The sequence below is a fragment of the Scleropages formosus genome, chromosome 11 (genome assembly GCF_900964775.1).
Source record: "Scleropages formosus chromosome 11, fSclFor1.1, whole genome shotgun sequence".
In the NCBI taxonomy this organism is placed as follows: Eukaryota; Metazoa; Chordata; class Actinopteri; order Osteoglossiformes; family Osteoglossidae; genus Scleropages; species Scleropages formosus.
The window spans coordinates 14,838,136-14,859,849 of NC_041816.1; the positions used below are offsets into that span (position 1 = coordinate 14,838,136).

General features: G+C 39.9%; 1 non-coding gene across 1 annotated transcript; it reads left to right on the forward strand.

Moving 5' to 3' along the window:
* Positions 1-2,608: 2,608 nt before the first annotated feature.
* trnak-uuu (transfer RNA lysine (anticodon UUU)) lies at positions 2,609-2,681 on the forward strand. The gene has a single exon. It is a non-coding gene; the product is annotated as a tRNA-Lys (tRNA).
* The last annotated feature ends 19,033 nt before the right edge of the window (positions 2,682-21,714 follow it).

The following is a 21,714-nucleotide window of genomic DNA, read 5'->3' on the forward strand; positions in this document are numbered from 1 at the left end:
CCCAACTGCTTCACACTTGGCTGCAAACCGTTCCAGTCCGTGTTGGAGGCAACCCTGTGATAGTGCCAAATGGACATCATCATCTGCAAAAAGCAGAGACGTCACCTTCCAACTCCCACACAGAATGCCCTCTTGGCCTCGACTGTGCCTTGATATCCTGTCTATGAAAACCACAGACAGGAGTGGAGACAAGGCACAACCTTGGCGGAGTGCAATATCCACATTGAACAGGCTTGACTTAATGCCGAGTATGCGGACACAGCTTTTTCTCCGTATGTACAGAGACCGAATGGCCTGCAGTAGTGGCCCTGGTACCCCATACTCCCTAAGCACCTCCCACAGAATTTCACGGGGAACACGGTCATAGGCCTTCTCCAAGTCCACAAAACACATGTAGACTGGATTAGCGAACTCCCACACCCCTTCAATTGCCTGTGAGAGGGGAAAAAGCTGGTCCACTGTTCCACGGCCAGGGCAGAATTCGCATTGTTCCTCTTCAATCTGAGGTTCAACTATTAGCCGGAGCTTCCTCTCCAGCACCCCGGCATAAACTTTCCCAGGGGGGCTGAGAAGTGTGATATCCCGATAGTTGGCACACACTCTCTGGTCCCGTTTCTTAAAAATAGGGACCACCACCGCAGTTTGCCAATCCAATGTCACTGTCCCTGAGGTCCATGCAACATTGCAGAGGCGTGTCCACCATGACAGCCCTGCAACATTCAGGGCGTTAAGCAGTTCTGGGTGGATCTCATCCACCCCTGGTGCTTTGCCGCTGTGGAGCTTACCAACTACCTCAGTGACTTCCACCAGGGAAATGGACTCTGACAGCCCGAAAGCCTCTGGCCCTGACTCCTATAAGGGAGGTATATCACTTGGGTTTAAGAGTTCTTCAAAGTGCTCCTTCCACCTCAATGTCCTCATCAGAGGTCAGAGTTTCTCCACTCCTGCTGAATACAGCCTGAGCGAAACTCCTCCAACCCCTTCTGAGCTGCCAGATGGTTCTCCAACTGATAGTCGTTTTCCATAGCCTCTCCAAACTCCTCCCATGCCCTGGATTTTGCTTCTGCAACCGCAGTCGCTGCTGCCTTTCTCGCCTGCCGGTACCTGTCTGCTGAGTCAGGACTCCCCAGAGCCAACTAGGCCCTAAAGGCCTCCTTCTTCAGCTTAACGGCTTCCCTCACCACCGATGTCCACCAGCGGGTTCTCGGGTTGCCGCCCTGGCTGGCACCAACAAGTTTTTGGCCACAGCTGTGCCTGGCTGCTTCCACAATGGAGGTTTTGAACAGGGTCCATTCAGACTCCATGTCCCCTACCTCCTCCGGGACATGGGAGAAGCTCTCCTGAAGATGCGAGTTAAAATCATTCCGGACAAGGTCCTCCGACAGTCGTTTCCAGTACACCCTCGTTAAACGTCTGGGCCTACCGGGTCTGTCCATCAGTTTTCCCTGCCATCTGATCCAACTCACCACCAGATGGTGATCGGTTGACAGCTCAGCACCTCTCTTCACCTGAGCATTCAGAACATTTCACCTCAAGTCAGATGAAACAACTACAAAGACGATCATTGACCTTTGGCCCAAGGAGCTCTGGTACCAAATACACTTACGAGCATCCTTGTGTTCAAACATGGTGTTTGTTATGGACAAACCATGGCTAGCACAGAAGTCCAATAACATTTCACCATTCGAGTTTAGATCGGGCAAGCCGTTCTTCCCAATCACCCCCCTCCAGATTTCGTAGTCATTGCCAATATGAGTGTTGAAGTCCCCCAGCAGGACTATGGAATCTGTAGGTGGAGCCCTGTCAAGAACCCTCCCACCCTCTCCAAGAAGGCCAAATACTCTGAACTGCTGTTTGGTGCATAAGCACACGCAACAGTCAAAGTTTTCTTCTTTGCGACCCTAAGTCACATTGAGGTGACTCTCTCGTCTACCAGGGCAAACTCCAACTGTGTGGCAGCCAGCTGGGGGCTTGTGAGTATCCCCACACCCAACCGGCACCTCTCACCCTGTGCAACTCCTGAGTAGGAGAGAGATCACCCCTATCGAGGAGTTTTGTTCCAGAGCCAACACTGTGAGTGGAGGTGAGCCCAACTATATCTAGTTGGTATTTCTCAACCTCCCGCACCAGTTCCGGCTCCTTCCCCCCAAGTGAGGTGACATTCCACGTACCAAGAGCCAGTTTCTGTCGCGAGGGGCTACTACGCCATGCGCCACCCCGCCCCCTCCCGCCGCCAGCTATACATTGCACCCAACCCCCGTGCTGGACTTTGCAGGTGGTGGGCCCACATGGCCCCCCCACGATGCCTTTTCGGGCTGAGCCCGGCTGGGCTATGTGGGCTGCCCGGCCACCAGGTGCTCGCCTAGGAACATTACCCCCAGGCCTGGCTCCAGAGGTAGGTCTCGGTGACACTATTCCAGGCAGGGTAACCGATCTCCTGTTTACTTTTTCCATGGAGGTTTTTGGATCGTGTTAGTCTGCATCTTCACTCCAGACCTGTTCGCCTTGGGAGACCTTACCAGGAGCATAGTGTTCCCGATGACGTAGCGCTGGAGAGCCCTAGATCACACAAGCCCTTCCACCACGCCAAGGCCTCCTGTCCCTAAGGGCCTGGGTAGCTCAGTCGGTAGAGCATCAGACTTTTAATCTGAGGGTCCAGGGTTCAAGTCCCTGTCCAGGTGTAATGTTCATTAGTGACTGTAAATTAAAGCACTGTAAGAGGTGTATAAGTTTTGTATACCATGAACCTGTTGTTACTTCAAGGAGACCTTGTATCTCATTGTTTGGTTGCTGCTGCTGAAGATTATTTAATTATCAATTTCACAAGCTGCCTAACATGAGATCATAATTATCACCAATAACTAGTCTCTTGATTTGTGCTTGAATGCAAAAAATAAATGTTAATTTACAGAAGCATCTGTTTGTGAGCTCTTTTCAGAAAAACAAAACTTTCACGGTATGAATATATCCATTGTCTATACTTACGTTATAATTGAGTGTGAAGTTGTGAAAATACTACAGTTCTAAAATATATTTCCAGAAGTGCTAACAACTATATAAGCAGAAGTCAGATCTCCAGAATGGGTAATATATGCTTGTCTTTAAATGCTCATTTAGTATACTGTTGTCAGCAAAGGGCTTCAGTTTCGAACTGCAAAAATATAAATTTAAGTAGATCTTTGCCTCATGACCACAGAAGTGTGAGAAAATACCCCTTCATCACCCATCCTGAGCAGAGTGAAAAGAAGAGCTAAAAGCATATATAAATATATCGGAGTCCAGCATCATAAAGTGTCTGCTAAATGAATAAATGTAAAATGTAAATATCAGTCTATTTTTACAGATGAAATACTACAGTCAAAAAACTTCAACACCATGTACTTCTCTCACAGAACTGTATGTGAAAATCAGTGTCAGTGCTATGGAGGAAAACCAAATTGTTTATTATTGACCATTGGTGTAATGTACATAATTTACATAATTACTTAGTTATATGTATATTGAAACTGACTATAAGTTTGAGTTCATCAGACCATTCCTTGCATTTCATTTATAATATTTATAATTAATTGTAATACTTTGCCATCAGTAAACATCCTTCATGACTGAAACTGATATGAAAAAACATTTTTGGATGATAACAGAAAGGAAGGTAATGTCCAATGAAAAGGAATTTGATGAAGACTGTCATGGTTATTTATGAGTACTGACTTAGTCTAAGAGGCTTTTATCATTTTTTTCTGGTTCTTTAATCTTTTTTTTCCTTGCAGCACTTTAGAGAAAACATTTCTCTGAAAATGGAAATGGCTATTAGGTAATGCACAGTTTAATCTCATCTAATTCTATAATTAGTAATCATGGCTTATACACATTATTCAGTCTGTCAGCTGTGCTTTAACTAAGGGCAACCAACAAACCGGAAACTCATCACAAATTACTTTAGCTGGAGTCTAATTACCTGGAATAGGGTGTTTTTCATGGTCTGAGGTGAGATAACTACTGTTGTGATTTAAGAATGCAAATTGCTCTTTGATATTCCTGATAATTACTTTCAAATGTTAGTGGACGGATGTGATTTTTGAAATTATCGCTCTGTAATTAATAATGTATGGTTTGAAAAATTCCAGGTTATAACTGAAGTGTAATAGTTTTTTAACAGTACTTAGAACATTTATTTCAAAGTCTGATATTTTGGCTTTTATTTTAATTTATTCTGTGTTCACAGAAAAGTTTTTCTGTAATACAACATGCGACTGTAGTATGACTTATACAATCAGTACTTTAATATGTTTTTCCAATGTCAGATTCTCTAGGCACATGTTTTCTTAAGTCCACAATCTTTGCCCTGTGCCAGCTTTGTAATGTGGGTCATTACTGGTAGAGCGTTAACCACAATGAGGTCAGAGCCATGCCTGGCTGTGCCATGAAAAGTCCAGAAAATTACAAGCATGTTCTTGGGAAGTTCACACAATAATGTGTAACAGGTTTTACACATTACCTTACCTACTGAGAACAGATACAACATGTGTATGCTAATTTGTATCTTTGTCACCCAGCATACTTTGATTTTTGATGCAGGCTTTCATGCCTTGTCTTTGTGTGCAGCTGAGAACCAAAATGTACACCGAAAAAATTAAAATCTACATGTTCAATTACACACACATTGTCTGAAACCGCTTGTCCCAAGTGGGGTCGCAGCAAACTGGAGCCTGACCTGGCAACACAGGGCACAAGGCTGGAGGGGGAGGGGATACACCCAGGATGAGACATCAGTCAGTCCCAAGGCACCTCAAGCAGGGCTTGAACCTCAGCCCCACCAGAGAGCAGGACCCAGCCAAACACACTGCGCCACCACACTCCCCGCTCATCTTCATGCATTCGCATAAAATTTAAAAAAAAAGGGAAAATAAATTAAAAATGTACAAATTACAGAAATTGGCCATTTGAGCTGAGTTTCTACGACATCTGGGAGCTTTAACAATCCCATTCAGCATAATTTTCTATTTATCAATTAACATCAACAATTCTGCATTGAAAGATTTACACTTGTACAGTATTTGAGTAGTTGTCTATTGCTAGCATTTTTAGCGATAGCAATTCTGATCTTGTTATATTATACATCAAAAGTCCTATAAATAATCAGATAAAAATAGCGTTACATTCATATTGTATTTCTACTGAAAGTTACATGTCATAAAAATCCATGACAACCAACCTACATAAATAGATATATCAATTATAGTTCATTCATTACTAAATTTTATATAAAAGTTGATTTTAGAAGACGATATTCCGGAAGAACTGTAAGACGTGTCCATTTCAAAAATAAATCTGTACTTCATTGTTAGTGTCATGTGAAAAAATGTGTTATTGTGGAGCTTTTGTTCATCATGTACAGATGGTGGCCCAGCATAGTGATGATTGCCAGAATTTATCCTTGGCTAAGAAAGAAAGCATGATATACCGTTTAACTGCTGGTCTAACAGTTGCTAGGGGCCACCATGTTTCCACTAGCAAAGAACAGTTTAAAAGTTAATAACTGATGCTTTCAGACAGTGCATTGATATCACATCACAAAAAGACAAGCCCTGAAATGCTTTTTTATTCTTACAGTACAGCTGATGTGACATTAAACATGAGCAAATCTGGGCTAATACAGCTGTTATTCCAAGGCACTACACTGAAAAACCAACTGAATCTGTTCATAGAAAACTTCATATGTTGTTACTGTGAAATAAACACAACTGTCTAACATTTTATTCTAATGAGTAACTTGTAAGTTATTCCTCTACTCAAGACATTATCTTCACATCTCAATTCACTCTATAAAAGAATTCCAGTTTAATGTTATTAATGTGTTATGCAGATACATACATGTATACCTATTCAGCATACACAAGACAAGATGTTATACCCCATGCACATATTACAACAGCTGTACACAAGGACCCAGTCAAACCGTGAAGCCACAGAGAAAAAACATCTCCATGACTCAAGACCAAGTGTTTTAATTTCCTCCCACAACCACCACCTCAACCACAGGGCCAACATGGGTATTTCATTGAGGTTGTCAAGTGGGCACCTCCCTCCATCGGTGTTTCGTTGAATTATGCCCAAGACACCTCAGGAAGGCTTAACAGTGCAGTCTGGCCTCCCAGAACCACCCCCCTCCACACACGGAAGGTACCCTTCACCCTCAAAAAATGCAGAAGCTCCACAAAATCAACCACTCCAATTAAACAATACCACACCTCCATACATACCATCAAACGCTGCAAACGCACCAACTCTACAATCTCAAACCTTCCCATATTACACCATACATGCTAACAAAAGCTGCAAATGCACCCCTCTACAAACTTAAACCAAGCCAATTTATGGCCACACCTCCTTACATACCAACAGCTGTCTCCCATTGCTAGCCACCTGCCACTAATTTTACCAACCACTACACATCTCCCTCTAACCTGTAATCCCCAACTACCCTACTCTTTTCTCAACCATAACCACTGACTCACCTTCTCACAGCCTCAGACAGCTCCTTCACTGCCACCCTTAACAAATGGCCTTTAACACCAAATTCCCCAACAACACCGTAGCTGATTTAGCCACAAACCCCCTGACACCTACCTCTACCAGTCTCACACGAGCCCACCACCCATAGTCTTGTGTCTCTGCCTCAAGATCTGCATACTTTAACATTTTCCGCTCATATACCTCCCAGATAGCATCCTGAAATGGCACTGTTAATTGAAGGAACACTTATGAAGGAACATTTATGAGAAAATTTTTATAAAGACTTGTTAAATAGATAAGTGGTACATGGGAAGTTTACCACATGTACAAATAGCCTGGAAGTTCCAGGAGATGAGTCACCTGCCCAGGAGAATTTTGAAATAGCTATACAATGAAATTCTTATCTGCTGCAAAATGCTCTTATATCTAGACTCAGGTGTATACTTGTAGTCCTATAATCATTAGTTCAAGTACAGGATATTTATTTGACAGCAGCCCAACAGGGTTGTAAACTACATGTCAGCAGGGAGGCTGTGCATATCCTTAGCTGGCTTGGGGTATGAAAGAGATTAACCTCCAGCATCAAGGGCAGAGTTCTTTTCTTCACTCTCTAGGGTCTAGGGTTGATTGCTTGTTCTGTGTTGTGGAGAAGGATTATGGATCGCATCCACTTATGTAGTACCACCTTACTCATCTTTGACCAGCAAGTCTGTCTGTTTCAATCCAATAAAAGGGTTACTGCTCATTACAACACTACTCACTACTGCTCACCAGTCACCACACAGAATTACTGAAAATGCATAATCAGTTATTTCTATAACTATATAAACACTATATTGAGGACACATTCTGAATCAAATAGTCAAGGTGTTATTTTGGAACCTCCCTGTAGCATTCACATACAATGAGAAGGTTTGAAATTAACATCTAGAATTACTTGAAGATAATGTCCATTATGAATAAAGGAGTTTTTATTGATGCACAGTTCTGGATGAAATTATATCAATAAATATGTGACATATAATAATAGCTACATAGCACTGCAGTTATGACATGCTGTGATTTTAACAAATTTATCATTTATTTGCAGTTTGAAAGATTATCAAGTAATTGTGATTGCTTCAGCAAAATAAATGAGTTAAGAATATATAAATATACTGAAAAATATATGTAGATCCATCATACCTTTTAAATTCTTGTCTCTTTATTCACAGAAAACTAGAAGGACTATCCACTCAAATAATTTATTATCATTCATTTGTTTTTTATGTTAAGTAAGAATGCCTCCTTCTGGGAATTGCTGTAACATGCACTACAATTTCCTTATTTTTATTAAAACTGCAGTCTATATACATATATATATATATATATATATATATATATATATATATATATGTATATACATACAGGCTGCAATGAAAACGCAGTGGGTTAATTTTGTTGGACTACGATGACACCTAGTGGTCACTTTTTGGTACTGCCGTTTGAGTTATCAGTCAGTTTCCTTCCGCTGCCCTGGAGAGGCTTCTGGTGGTAGCAGATAGAGCAGCCAAGTCCAAACCTTCTTTTCCCCAAGAACGGTTTCCAGCTTCTCTTGGAGGATCCACATCCGTATTCCCAGGAGAGCCAAAAGATACAGTTTCTCCCACATGCCCTGGATCTGCCCCGGGGAGTCCTCACAGTGGGACATGTCCAGTATTTCTCCAGCAAAAGTCATGTAAAGGTATTTCATGACATGTCTGAACCACCTGAACTGGCTTCTCTGTACCTGAAGAAACAATGATTCCACAACAAGTTTCTCTTGGATCACCGAAATCCTCACCTTCTCATAGAGGGTGGGCCCAATGATCCAGCAGCTTCCATGAGCAATCTCATATACAGACATTACCCAAAACTCATGACAGATGGTGAGGATGGCGATGCAGATTGAGTGGTAAATTGAGAGCTTTACCCAACTGGAAACCCTCTGAGCCTCGTCTGTTCCTTTGTACCCTGTCCAAAAAAAACACAACACAAACCTTGACAAAGTACAACCCCACAAAAAATTAATTCAACTTAATGTCACATATAGAGACCCAGCGTACACTGCACTCATACCAGGACCAAAGAGCATCAACACATGTGCCTTTTCCAATCCCACAAAACACATCTAGAAACATCGGAAGTGAGTAAGGCACCTCTGGATTTGATAAACTGATATGGTGGTCGCTACAATTAACAAAAGGGGCCAGAAGGCAGCTTTAAATTTTGGGGGTGGAGTCTGAAGTACAGCATGAATTTTGTCCTGTTGTGGAAAAGGTTAAACTGGGATTCTGAGGATTCATTTATTGATAATCAATAAAAAAAAAACAAAACAGAGTGACTCGGAGCTTCTGGACTATGGATTTGGATGTGGGTTTGTTCAAAGTTTGCATATTCTCTGCATGATCAGGTGGGTTTAATGCCACATTGTAAAGATGTGTTTGTATGTCTTTTAGGTGAATTTGTTCCTCTAAATTGCCTTTAATGTGCGTGTCCATGAGTGTATGTATGATATCCCTATAATAGACAGGTGTCCTGTCCAGGAAGTACCCCTGCTAGTCTTGCACCCTATACCTCTGGGATAGACTCCATGACTTACACCTGGAAAGGCAGTTAACTTCTGGAAATGAGTGAGTAAATCAGATTCAAGGCATGATTATTATTATTATTATAATGATGAACTCAGATTTGTTGTCAGTCTTTGAATACATCTGTAATTGGGAGAAAAAGTCTGAGAACCCTTTGGGGTTATCTAACAAGTTTCACTTTTATACGCTGGCAAATTATTGTAACGTTTATCCTCTAACATTGTAACTAGGATCCAATAACTGTCAGTCAAATTAAGAATAATAACAATAGAATAATAATTGAGATACCAGTGCTAAGACCAGCATGTGCCAGCTGAATAAAAGAAAAAGTGAGACATCCACACAGGAATACTATACAAAACACAATATGCAGAATAATAATAACAATAATAATATATAGGTAAAGCACGGAGGTTCTTGGTACTGGAGCAACCTTCCCCTCTCGCTCAGAACTGCTGAATCTCTGTCCACATTTAAAAAGGATCTTAAAACTCTAAAATCTATTTCAGACTCACTTCGGCCATCATGATCTCTTAAGTTCATGTAAGGTATAAATGTTCATGATCATGCTCAAATCAGTCCTTCACAGAGTCACTCCTGCAACTGAACATAAATGTTTATTTATTTATTTATTTTACTTATTTATTTTTATTTTTATAGAGTGCTCTTCTCACGCAGTGACACAGGGTGCTTTAACACAGACATAAAGCAAGAAAAACAAATACAAAAAAAAACTGCTAGGAAGATGATTAGGAATCGGCGATATTCTGGTAAAGTGTTATGCAGCTACTTGTGTGATGAATATGGTGAGGGAAACTAACTGTACTTAAAAATCGCACATCTGAAGCTATGTCTCTTTCTCCTAAGGTAATGCACACATTGTATTTTCTATGAGATGTACATCGCTTTGGAGAAAAGCATCTGTTAAGTGAATAAATGTATGTAAATGTATGCATATACACCAAAAGCAACCTCTGGTATATAAGTGGTCCTGCTCTAAAGTCAATAGATATGACGGAACGATGGTTGTCAGGTATTTTCACTACATGTCCACAAGAGGCCACTGTTTCCAATAAAGTATGCAGATACCCCTCGACTTACGCAAATAGACCGTTCTTCAAGCCCTTGTAAGTCGAAATTTGTACATGTCGGATTCCCCCTCCATTACAGAGCCAAGCCTTCTCATTTCCTTCGCAATTGTTGCTAAGAAGGGTAAAAAAAAATTGCACAATATAATTCTCTAGTAAATGTGAGACATATTAAATACTATAAGACATAGGCCTAGTCAATGAAATACATCTTTACATTTTTATAAAGTATAAATTTAATTTTAAAAAAGACTACTGCATACAGTACGCATATGGCATTGTACTGTGCGTGCTTACCTCGAATCTAGTAGTATGCTGGCACACAGGAGGGAGCTGCTATTGTGTAATTTATAGTTTTTCCATCTCAATTATTGCACCTTGACCTTTCTTCGTTATTGTTGCTTTTTCATGCTAGCTGTTCTTTTCGCGTGCTCCGTTATACGTGCAGCATCCTTCACTATTGTATTCACAGTCGATACGGCTAAGTCTTGTTCCCGTGCTATAGACAATAATCTTTGTCCACTTTCATACTTCCTTATTATGTTTAATTTCATCTCCAAATCAATTGTTGTACACTTGTGATACTGCTCAAAACGTGAGAACTGCGAAGATGCAGCTTCCTGCCTTGTCTGGTTACGCTGACTTGCACGTAACGTATTTCAGAGGTTCTGCATAAAATAAAAGGGGTATCCGTAAACAATGTGTATAATAATGTGCCAGGATTTTTTGTACGTAAATCCAGATTTACATAAACCGAATTTAGGTAAGTAGCGGTTTTTCTGTAAATCAACCCCTCATTAAAAATTAACAGCCTTTGAGGGTCATGGATCTGTTATAACCTAAAATTACAAAAAATTTAACTGAATGTTTTCTAAATGAAAGAGGTTATAATTTAATGATAAATTATATCAATTATATAAATTATCGATTATAGCATATAAACATGCCAGAGGACATTTAAACATTTAAACTCTATAACTGTTAGTGTGCCACTTGAGCTGTCTGTATTTAATAGGTTTTTATACATTTTTAAATCATGAAACATGCTATGATTAAACATGGAGATATTTCAGTGAAGTATAATTTCAGAGAAGTAATTAGTGATAATACTGACACCTATTGCTGTATTGGGTGAATTGCAAGACAAGGCAATTTCCAGTGTTTTAATTAAAAGGAATTAGCTCTAAATCAACATGCATATATGCCTGTAGCAATGTTTGTTTGTTTGTTTGTTGTGCTTGTTATACCGATTTAAGCCAGTAGTCCACATCTGAAAGTAGACTACTAACAGTGTGAAAAAAAAATCACAACTTAATTATACATACTTTTTTAGTAATTACCCAGATGTATAAGGACTATTTTAAGATCCTGATGTATTTAATGAACTAGTTGTGTTATATCTTGGAGTCTATCAGTCTTTGTTATTGGCAGCCACTGTGAATAATTGTGTACTAATAATAACATCGATTTGATGAGTTATTAGCTGAATCTTTATTTAATGAACTTGAATTCTCATTACAGTTATGCGTTGTATGTCCTTGAAGGAAAAACTACGTGTATATTGCTAGAGATTTGTAAAGGAGACAATATATCAAGAAATACTTACAAATGAATATATTGTAAAAATGATTCTGAAATTTAAAGAAGTGATAAGTGTAACAAACATGCATAGAAGCATTTTGGATTGTCAGAAATACGAGTCACTAACAAAGTAAAACAATGGGCTTGGTTTCCAGTGATGGACACTTGTGGGTGAGGGCTGTTGGAAGTGCCAGGGGAAGACACAATTGATTTGTAGCAAAACAGCTCTGCAGCAGAACAGAAGTCTAGACACTAATTGATCAGATTGATTGACCAAATTAATAAAACACAGTGAAGCCGGGAGGATGATTTTTTTTTTTTTGACAGTGCTTCTATGGAGCTGGAATAAAAATAAATAGTTCTTAATTTCCTCATGCTACTTACAGCAAAGAAAAAAGTTGTTATTGCTAAGTGAGCATCCTACATTTTCACTAAAATCACAACTACTCTCGGGAAAACCATCCCTCTTTATTATCACTGAACAGTTTTTGCTGTCGCGGCAGGTTTGGCCAGTACCCGTTGTGTGGCAGGTCTGGGGTTCGAGCTCTGCTTTGGGTGCCTTGTGATGGACTGGCATCCCGTCCTGGGTGTGTCCCCTACCCCTCTGGCCTTGCGCCCTGTGTTGCCGGGTTAGGCTCTGGTTCGCCCCCACACTGCTTGGGAGCAGTGGCTTCATCCAGTGTGTGTGTGTGTGTGTGTGTATTATGTTTTGTTATATTTTCTTCCTGGATAATATCATAACATCTCTGAGTATTTAGAGTAAGCAGTTAGAGATGGGTGGAGAAAGATGTTCAAAATGACATAGAGAGAGATTACTCTTCAACTCTTTTTTCTTGAGGAAAAATTAATGTTCTGATGTCCTCTTTAAAGTCAGCCTGGTGAGTTAATCCATTAGCCACACATATAAACCCCGTGTGTCTTCTTCTCTGACTCTGAGTTATGCAAACCTAGAAATAAACTGTGTATAATCATAAACAGCCAATAAATGATGTTCCCCAGAATATTTATTACTGTATTATTATTCTCTTGTATTACTTACACTAAATACTGCATTTTTACTGTAACAGCAAATACTGGAACTCTAACACATTGTACTTTGCTGTTAAAAATTAAAATCCTAAAAAAAAAGCTGAAATTTATCACACTTATTGCTCAGCGGGAAACATTTTATGCTCTCCTAAACCTATTTATTATCTTTCAGAGATTATACAACTTCACCTTTTGGATTAAGGCTGACAATCACTTTTGTTCTAATTTTATATAATAATGAATGCAAGGAAATACTTTATCCACTTACTTTCCTGCCAGTCAGGATTTGGTCCCATGAGGAAAAGAGCTCATGAAAACAAGATTAAACTCCAGATACACATTCTTCATATTAACTGGAGATATTTTTCATCAAACAATGAGCAGAGCTGAACTGATAAGTTACTTTTTTTCATTTTGAATAATTTTCAGTATTTATAAAATTATTCTTGAAATTTCACAAGTCTTGCAGGTTTCTCTTTGTGTGTGTGTGTGTTTGTGTGTGTGTGTGTGTGTGGGTGTGTGTGTTAGTGCCCTACAATGGGTTGGCACTGCATCCAGAGTGTACTTTACCTTATATGCTGTACTTCCAGGATGGCTGTGGTCACTGCAAACCTAGACTGGACAAGTGGTTATTGAAAATGGATGGGTGAGATCTGCAAAGAGTTAATTAAGTCTATCAACATACGTGAATGGATTCAGAGGTTTTACTTGTGTGTGTATTTATTTTCATTACTGAGCACAGGAAAGTTCTCCTTCTGTGTTTGGGTTTGCCATGTACAGCTTTAAATTACCTTTCAAGGCAGAAAGGGCCAGTGAAGGCATGGCGCAGATGTTGGATGGATAAGATGGCACCAGATCAGCTACATGAGGTCACAGTGCCATGGCTCCCGGTGGACTAACATCGCCATGGCAATCTTATAAAGATTCCCCGTTTCTTTTGCATGAGATAACTGATGAACGAGAGCTCATTTTGCAAGATCTGTTAAACCCAAGTCAGGATTTTAAAGATCAGAAGGAGGGAAACTGAGCATGTGCTGTCTACTAGTTTTTTTTTTTTTTTAAAACTCTTTCCTCTTTCTTTTGAGCATGGAAAAAATGACCAGAGAGAAAATGAAAACAAATAAGGGAAAGTGCATCAGTCAAATTTATGATTAATTTCTGATTTGAGAAAATGCACTGTTGCCCTCTCCTTCACAACATTTTTTCCAAAAAAAAAAATATGTTGAATTTACAAATAAAAAGAACTAAACATTGAAGTCCTGAAAATTGTTTTGGCATGAATGAGCCATCATCTTTTACATGATGAAATTTATTGGAACAGAGGGAGTGATATAGTGTCCTCTTAATTATACCTTGATTCACTTCTGCTACGCTCTGAGACACTTGCAGATATTTTATCATGAGAAGGTTATCATTATTCATCTGCTGGAAAGTGCAATGCAGTCATATTTTGGCTGAGAAACTGAACACTAACGCATTATCATCTCTGGTTATGCAGATCATTTGTGGCAAGAAGCCACAATTTTCACACGTGCATAAAGCAACTTTTCAGGTACAGAAACTATAAAATGCTTTACTGTTAGGTGTGCGTGCTGGAAAATCACTCAGAAAAGTAATGCAAATGCAAAACATAGACTGAAGTTTAAGTCAGAGACTAAATTTGTGCTTTTTCTGTTTGTCAGCTCAAAAGGACGAGATCGTGAGACTTCAGGGGTTTCTAATTTCCATCTGTCCCTCAGAAACACAAATGAACATATGATCACCTGTGACAAATTTTTAAGGTTTCAGAACACTTTGCGGTCACTTGTTCCCCGTGCAGTTCGGACAAAAGCGTACAGGCTTTATGTTCATCATCGGAGAGTAACTGAGGGAGAAAGAGAGTTCAATGTTTACAAAAAAGTCCAGGGCAGAACTTACGAAAGGAATTCAGAATTTGTCACAAGCATGTATATTGTGAAGTGCATTCCCGTCAATACAATTTGCATCAACTTTATGTTGCTGCCGCAGCACATTGCTGGGCCAGTTGCTGTATACCATTTCTGTGTCTTTAGGAATTAACAACAAATCTAAGTTACATTTTCGTGGTTCTCTTTCTTGTAAAAATGCTCGTGGCAGAGTTTACCCGGTATTATCTTAATAAATAATTGGGAGATGCCATACTTAGATCACATAATACTGAATGCTGAATCTGCGTGTAATTTCATGAATTGTTAAAACACAGTTAATCAGAATATCAGTATACCGTACAGTGAACTACAAAACAGTGATATCAGTAGTCAGTCATAATGAGGTATTTGTTGTTTATTCAATATGAATATGGTAGGAAGTTGTGACATGCAAAACGCAAGCATGACTCATCTGCATCTGCTGGGTTTCCATGGAGACCTATAAAGACCCTGTGCTGCATTCACTTTTCAGTGATGGAGTGCTGGGTATAACTTCTGCGGTTTTACACATCAGTCTGTTTTAATGACTAACAAGACATTAAGAAATCTGCCTGAGTCACTGATTCCTGTACCTTGGTCTTACTACAGTTCAGAATCCCAGACCTCTTCTTGGGATGTCCAGCCTGTCCATATATTTATATTCTTTCAACTTAAACACAATTCCTTCAGCCAGCGAGCTGAACAAGGTGGTTTCTTGATTGTCTGAATTCAAAGTGCTGGCTTTGGAACAGACCATTTATATAGTTTCTGTTTATAGGATATACCACCGGGACCCTGAACCTAATGATTAAATGAAGACAATCAAACAACCAACATGGGCTTTTTAATGTTCTCCGTGCCGTTTTGTCATTGTGCGGTAAACATGGTTTTACCGGTTTGATTTATGCACGTGTTCTCTTGAAACTCGCCAGATACATTCCATAATCGCAAAGAGCCATGCCCATGTGCCCGTGTGCTCGTTCTGGTGTGAGGCGAAGACGTGATGAGAGCAGACAGCTCAGAGCTGCATCATTGTGCAGTAGACGAGCAGGCTCTTTCCAGCGGGATAAATATCAGGCATTGAGGCAGAGCTCTTGTTGTCTGTAGCACATACAATTGCTGTGCTCCTCAAGGCATGCAATCAACTTCATTTTACAGCCTTTCATGTGTGAGAGTGTATTTTACCCAGGCATATATATTGCAGACCTGCCGAAATAAGCCAAATAGATATTTTTATTAAAATTTAAAAATACATCTTCATAAATGTTCACATGAAGGATTTTGTTGATTACTGTGATTTTAAAGAATATTTCTTTTGATTATTAAGGAATTTTGTTTTTGGTTGAAATTTAACCTCAGGTGAGTGCATAACCTTGAGGCCTTTTAATAAATGGGAATGGTTTACTAGGAAGGGGGATGTGGTGGCACAGTGGGTTGGACCAGGTCCTGCTGTCTGGGGGGTTTGGGGTTTGAGTCCCACTTGGGGTGCCTTGCAAAGGGCTGGTATCCTATCCTGGGTGTGACCCCTTTGCCCTGTGTTGCCGGGTTAGGCTCTGGCTCTCTGTGACCCCGTATGGGACAAGTGGTTTCAGGTGACGGGTGTATGTGGGTTTACTAGCATACAATTCCAAATGTTTTGAGTATGATAACATAACTGTATACCTTTAATGACCTGTCAGCATCACCGTCCACAAAGAGAAAAATGTGTTATATACAGTATATTGTGTTTCAGTAAGCTTACATTTCAAGAACCTGCTTTAAGTAGTCACACGAGTAACTAAGATGAACAATGGCACTGCTGTGAAGGACATGTAGTGGCAAAAAGGTGACAGTATATATTGATTTAACTCCACCTTTACATTTTCACAGTGAACAGCGAAAGATGTGATGTGAAGTTTATAAGCTCCAAAAGCACATACAGCATTTTCCAAGTGGCACTGGGACTGGTGAACATGTCTATACTGTACTTACAGGCAGGTTGGAGCATTGTATCATTTTCCTATTGAAGGTTTCACTGTAAATATCAACAATTAACCATGCAAATATTCAAAAGGTTATTGAAAGCTATCATCAGCATATTACTGCTAGATGATAAATGCCTTATGAACAGTTTTAAATTATTGTGAAAGGCATATCATAGTCAGTTGGCCTAACTTGCAATTATGAAAAGAGGTTGTTCTTTCACTGAAAATCCAATTTAAATGCAAAGTGGCCCAGACTTCATATAAAGATTGTCTAGATGAAAATTAGAACAACTGAAGTACTGCATGGTGTCAACTGAGCTATATCTTCTGATTTTTTTTTTTTTTTTAATTTGGGAGTTCCGTATAATTTTCTATAGCACTTTGAACTGGGGTGGTTGTACCTTGTTCTGCTTGTTTCATGAAACTCTTGTTAAGAGGAGACTCTTTCATTGCAGTTTACAAATTGCTATCAACAGGATCTGTCTGACATATTGTACCTATTGTACCTTCAAGAAAAGGAAGAGATTGTTGTAAACTGGCATTGCAGTCTACTTGTATTTTGCTAGTGGTACTCTCGCAGAGGGGGGGTGCAGCGGCACAACAGGTTTACCCGAGGTCCGCTCTCTGGTGGGTCAGAGGTTCGAGTCCTACCTGGGGTGCCTTGTGATGGAGTGGTGTCCCGTCCTGGGTCTGTCCCCTCCCCCTCCAGCCCCGTGCCCTGCATTGCTGGGTTAGGCTCCGGTTCACCACAAGCGGCTTCAGACAGTGTGTGTGTGTACTCTCATGGATTTGTCCCAGTGTTTTTGAACAGCCTAGATAAATGGTGACCTGGTCTCTGAACTTGTGGTTTTCACTACTGCAGGTGAACGAAAGGATGCAAAGAAAACATAGGTACATACATGTGTATGGCCAGTTTGTTTTGTGTACATCTGTATTCCTTCCAGTCTGACCAAACAATTGTGCAACATAGCAGCTGCTAGAATGAACAGCTTAAAATGCAGAACATATTTTTAGACATCTTATTGACAGCATTCGAACCTAACCACAAAAGTGTATTTCCATCTAATTAGTTTTTTATTGATCCTGATTTTAGATCGGCAGATCTTCGTTACCTAGACTGGATTTTAAAGTACTGCACAGTGTTCAAAGAGAAAAGGACTACAAATTACAGAAATTACAATTAAAAAGCAGAAATGCACATCTCAGAACTTCTCAAAATGCAAAGTAATACATAAAAAATAATGTAATCTAATATATAGTCAAAATCCTGTCCTATGCAATTGCTTATTATCTATTATTGTTAAATGCTACATCTGTTTTCATGAATTAATTCAAGTGACGTAAATGTCACCCTGCCCTTCAAGGTCTTTAGTGTTTGCACCAAGGTGATGTGACACCATAGGAAACAGAGTGGCCTGGAGCACTTTGTACTGTCCTTCCACTGAACAGCCCCAGAACAGACTATCGCACATCTATCCTTCAAAATAGCACAAATACACATCTTGCAAATATTCCAGGGTCTGGAGACTATGATATTAAGATCATGAATTTATTCATTTACAAAATATATGGTTGTGTAAATTTCATCAATTCAAAGTAAACGATAGCGCCTGAAATCAACTAAGGTAAAAACTTCTTTCTAATGGTTATCCTGTCGCAGGACACAATTTATCCTTTTTACATGGAATTAATCTGTAAAATACTTTGTGGTGCATTGATTCCACAAAAAAAAAAAAAAAAAAAAAACTGAAAAGACAAAACAGTTGAGTTTGGTGAAAATCAGAACTGAAACGAATTTGCTCACTCACTCGTTTCCTTAACCGCTTGTCCGTGCAAGGGTCGCGGTGGTCCGGAGCCCATCCCGGAATCACTGGCCACTGGATGATGGTACACCCTGGACGGGACGCCAGTTGATCGCAGTACAGCAAGTTTATATTGTAGTTTATCAAAGCGAAACAGAAAAATGGATCCTAAAATCAGCAGCCGAAATGCGTTTTATTTATATTTCTTAATTTTTGTTGGTGAAGAACGTGATCACTGCACTCTATCACATTACGAAGACATCACCGGTTCAGCGTGCGCGTCACTGTCGATCGCGCGCAGTGACAGGTGGTGCGCGCGCCTCCCGGGACGGAACGTCGCGCGCGCGTCGAATGTCTCGCGCTGTGGAAGCTGAGTGGAGGGACGTAGAAATGTGGAAATCACACGCGGCCCACTGCACGAGTCTTAAAACGAGTGCTTATTTTCAAAGAGAGTCCGAAGACTCTAGTCCTGTAACGGTTCCCCAGTTTACGAACCTGGTTCGTTCCTGAAAGTTTCTCCTTAACTGGAAAATCATGTCCCGCTCACGAAAAAAATAGCCCCAGAATTCAGTAAGTAGCTCACGTTCCACGTTTCTTCATATCTGCAAACTAACCTTCCATGTAACACAGCAACCTGCACGGATTCGGTTCCATTTTTCGAGGCAAAAAAGTTAATGAAAGAGGCACACAAAAAAATGAGGAAAGTCTCAAGGCAATAAACGCTTAGTCTAATTAAAGGTCTTTTTTATCAACACTGCATTGATACAGTAGTGACAGGGGTTGTAGTGGTGGGCATCTCCTTAAAATCTGCCATCCTGGGGAAGAATCCCCTCAGCCGCAGTGCCCCCCCCCCCGTCGACCAAGTGCTGCACATAGATAGAGTAAGAACAGCCTGGCTTCTGTGTGAAAACTAAGGGTAAACCAGCACTGTAAAGTTACAGTCAGTGCAGCTCTTCTTAAACAACGCGACAGATAAATAGTTTCGTTGTTTCGTCGGAAACAGAGTGTAAGAGAGAGGTTAAATAAAAAGGTGGCCTTGGGGGGGGGGGGGGGCTGCGCGCACCCCCTCCCGCTACACGCTCGTTCTCACTACACGTTGCAACTCGCCGGACGTCAGACTGGCCCGATTGGCCGCGCGCTCCTCCACGGGGCACCGAAGCGCCTTAAAGCAACAGAACGCAGCCGCGCGTCGCGAGATACTTCGCGAGATACTTCGCGAGACGCTCCGCGCTGCTGGTTAAGAATAAAGTCTTATGCATATTCATTTTGACCTCGGGCTCCTATAAATACGCTTGCTAAATGATGTTGATGCTTTTCAATGATTATTCAAAGTACCCGTTTTCGGATTATAAATCATCTATTATCCGAGACCGGAAAATGAAGAAAGTCTTTTTGTTAGATTTTTTTTTTAATTAAGCGCCTGTATCAAATATAATTCTGTTCTCGCTTTTGACCCCATGCCTGTTTGCCTGGATAACCTCAGTGGAACACAGAAAGAATGAACAAGTGCTTTTACCGGTCATAGTATATGATATTATACTTTTATTTTCATGTTTTTTTCTTCCTTCTTCGGGTTTAGACATTTGATTTTAGATTTATCAGTATCACAATGAATAATCATGGTTGTATAGCGCCGCGGAGCTCAAGTCAAGACTCAGGTAAGGCTATTTCTTGAAACAAGGATGGAAACAGTGCAAAAAGCTTACTAAAAACAGCAATTGTCTGTCGATGCGCTTCCAATTCACATGCTTGTATCCTATGTTTATTTATTTTGGGAACTCACAGCATCTGCTGGATTAATTTGGATATTGCTGTTTCTTATTATTACATCCGAAATAAACCCAAATGACGTACTCCTCTTATTCACTAATGAGGTTCCCCTTGGGTGCTTCGGAATTTAATTTAATGTTAGGTTCCACTACGACGTAAATTTAGTTTTTCATAAACAGTGACAGTGCAGATAAAAGACCTTTATTGCATTTTACTGATTCTCCTCTGATGATAAGCTGATGACTGTTGTAGAGATAGTGGACAGTCATTCTGAAAGGTTTCCCAATCTGATCACGCCATCCTTTAGGTATAAAGATAAGTGGGATATATTATTTTATAAATGAATGCTGTCTTTCTGCAGAATGTCCATTATTGTACCAATACAAAAATTGTACAGTCCAGGAAAAGTTACAGTTTACTGCATAGCTTGCAGTTTAGAACCCACTGTAAGTTTAAATATTAAATCTATGTAATTTTATAATATTATAATTAGAGAGTTGTAGAATTTTACATGTAAGCCGTTTAGTCTGTGGAGTATTTGTTTTTTATATTAGTAATAAGTGTTTTATGATATTTTCAATAATACAATTAAAGCCCCTCCTTAATGGTAGACCTTATGTTTGTCCTAATTACCAGTATCTTGAGCAGCTTTTCTGCAGCTGTGTTATAGATTTTCTTTTTAATATTTGCCATTAAGGTGTCTGTGGCAAGGCTTTATTTGCTGCTAGACACAGGCTCTTTGTTTATTTGGGTGCCAAAGTTAATCACTCAGGAAACATCCCTTTAAGGTCATTGTCTGTTTTTTTTCTATGCGCATACACAGGGGTATGAGTGATTTAAATGTGTGGTGTGCAATATATGATAATACTAGGACCCAGCAAATTAGTTAAAGGCCATTTAAAAAACAATTTTTTTTTTTTTTTTTTTTTTTGAAATATTGCAGAAGACTTTCCCCAGTATCCCTAGCATGATTTATGCCTATGCCAATGCGTTGAATTTGGTGATCTGTATTTCAGACTTGTAGGACAGAAGACTTTTTAATAAAAGATGAGAAATATCAAAATGCTTATGTCACATGGTGAGTTCTTGGGGGTTGCTAATTTCAGTTTTTTGCATGTAGGTAGTAGACACCCCAAGGGAGAAATAACTGTTTTCCCTCAATTTTTCATTTTTTATTTTCATGATTTTGTTCTGAAATTAACACTTTCTGCTGTCTCCTCTCTCATTCCAGCCATACAAAACATAAAAAGAATGCTCAAAATTAATATTTGCTTTTTTAATGGGTTGAAGTGCATTCCTTTTACTTTGCAGGTGTCAGCAATCACTGGTGGGAACACTAGGTTTTCCCAACAACAGTTTTTACTGCCTTGATAATCTGGCTCTCCGCTTGGCTCTACACGGAAATGTTACTACCTAAATACACACCAGAA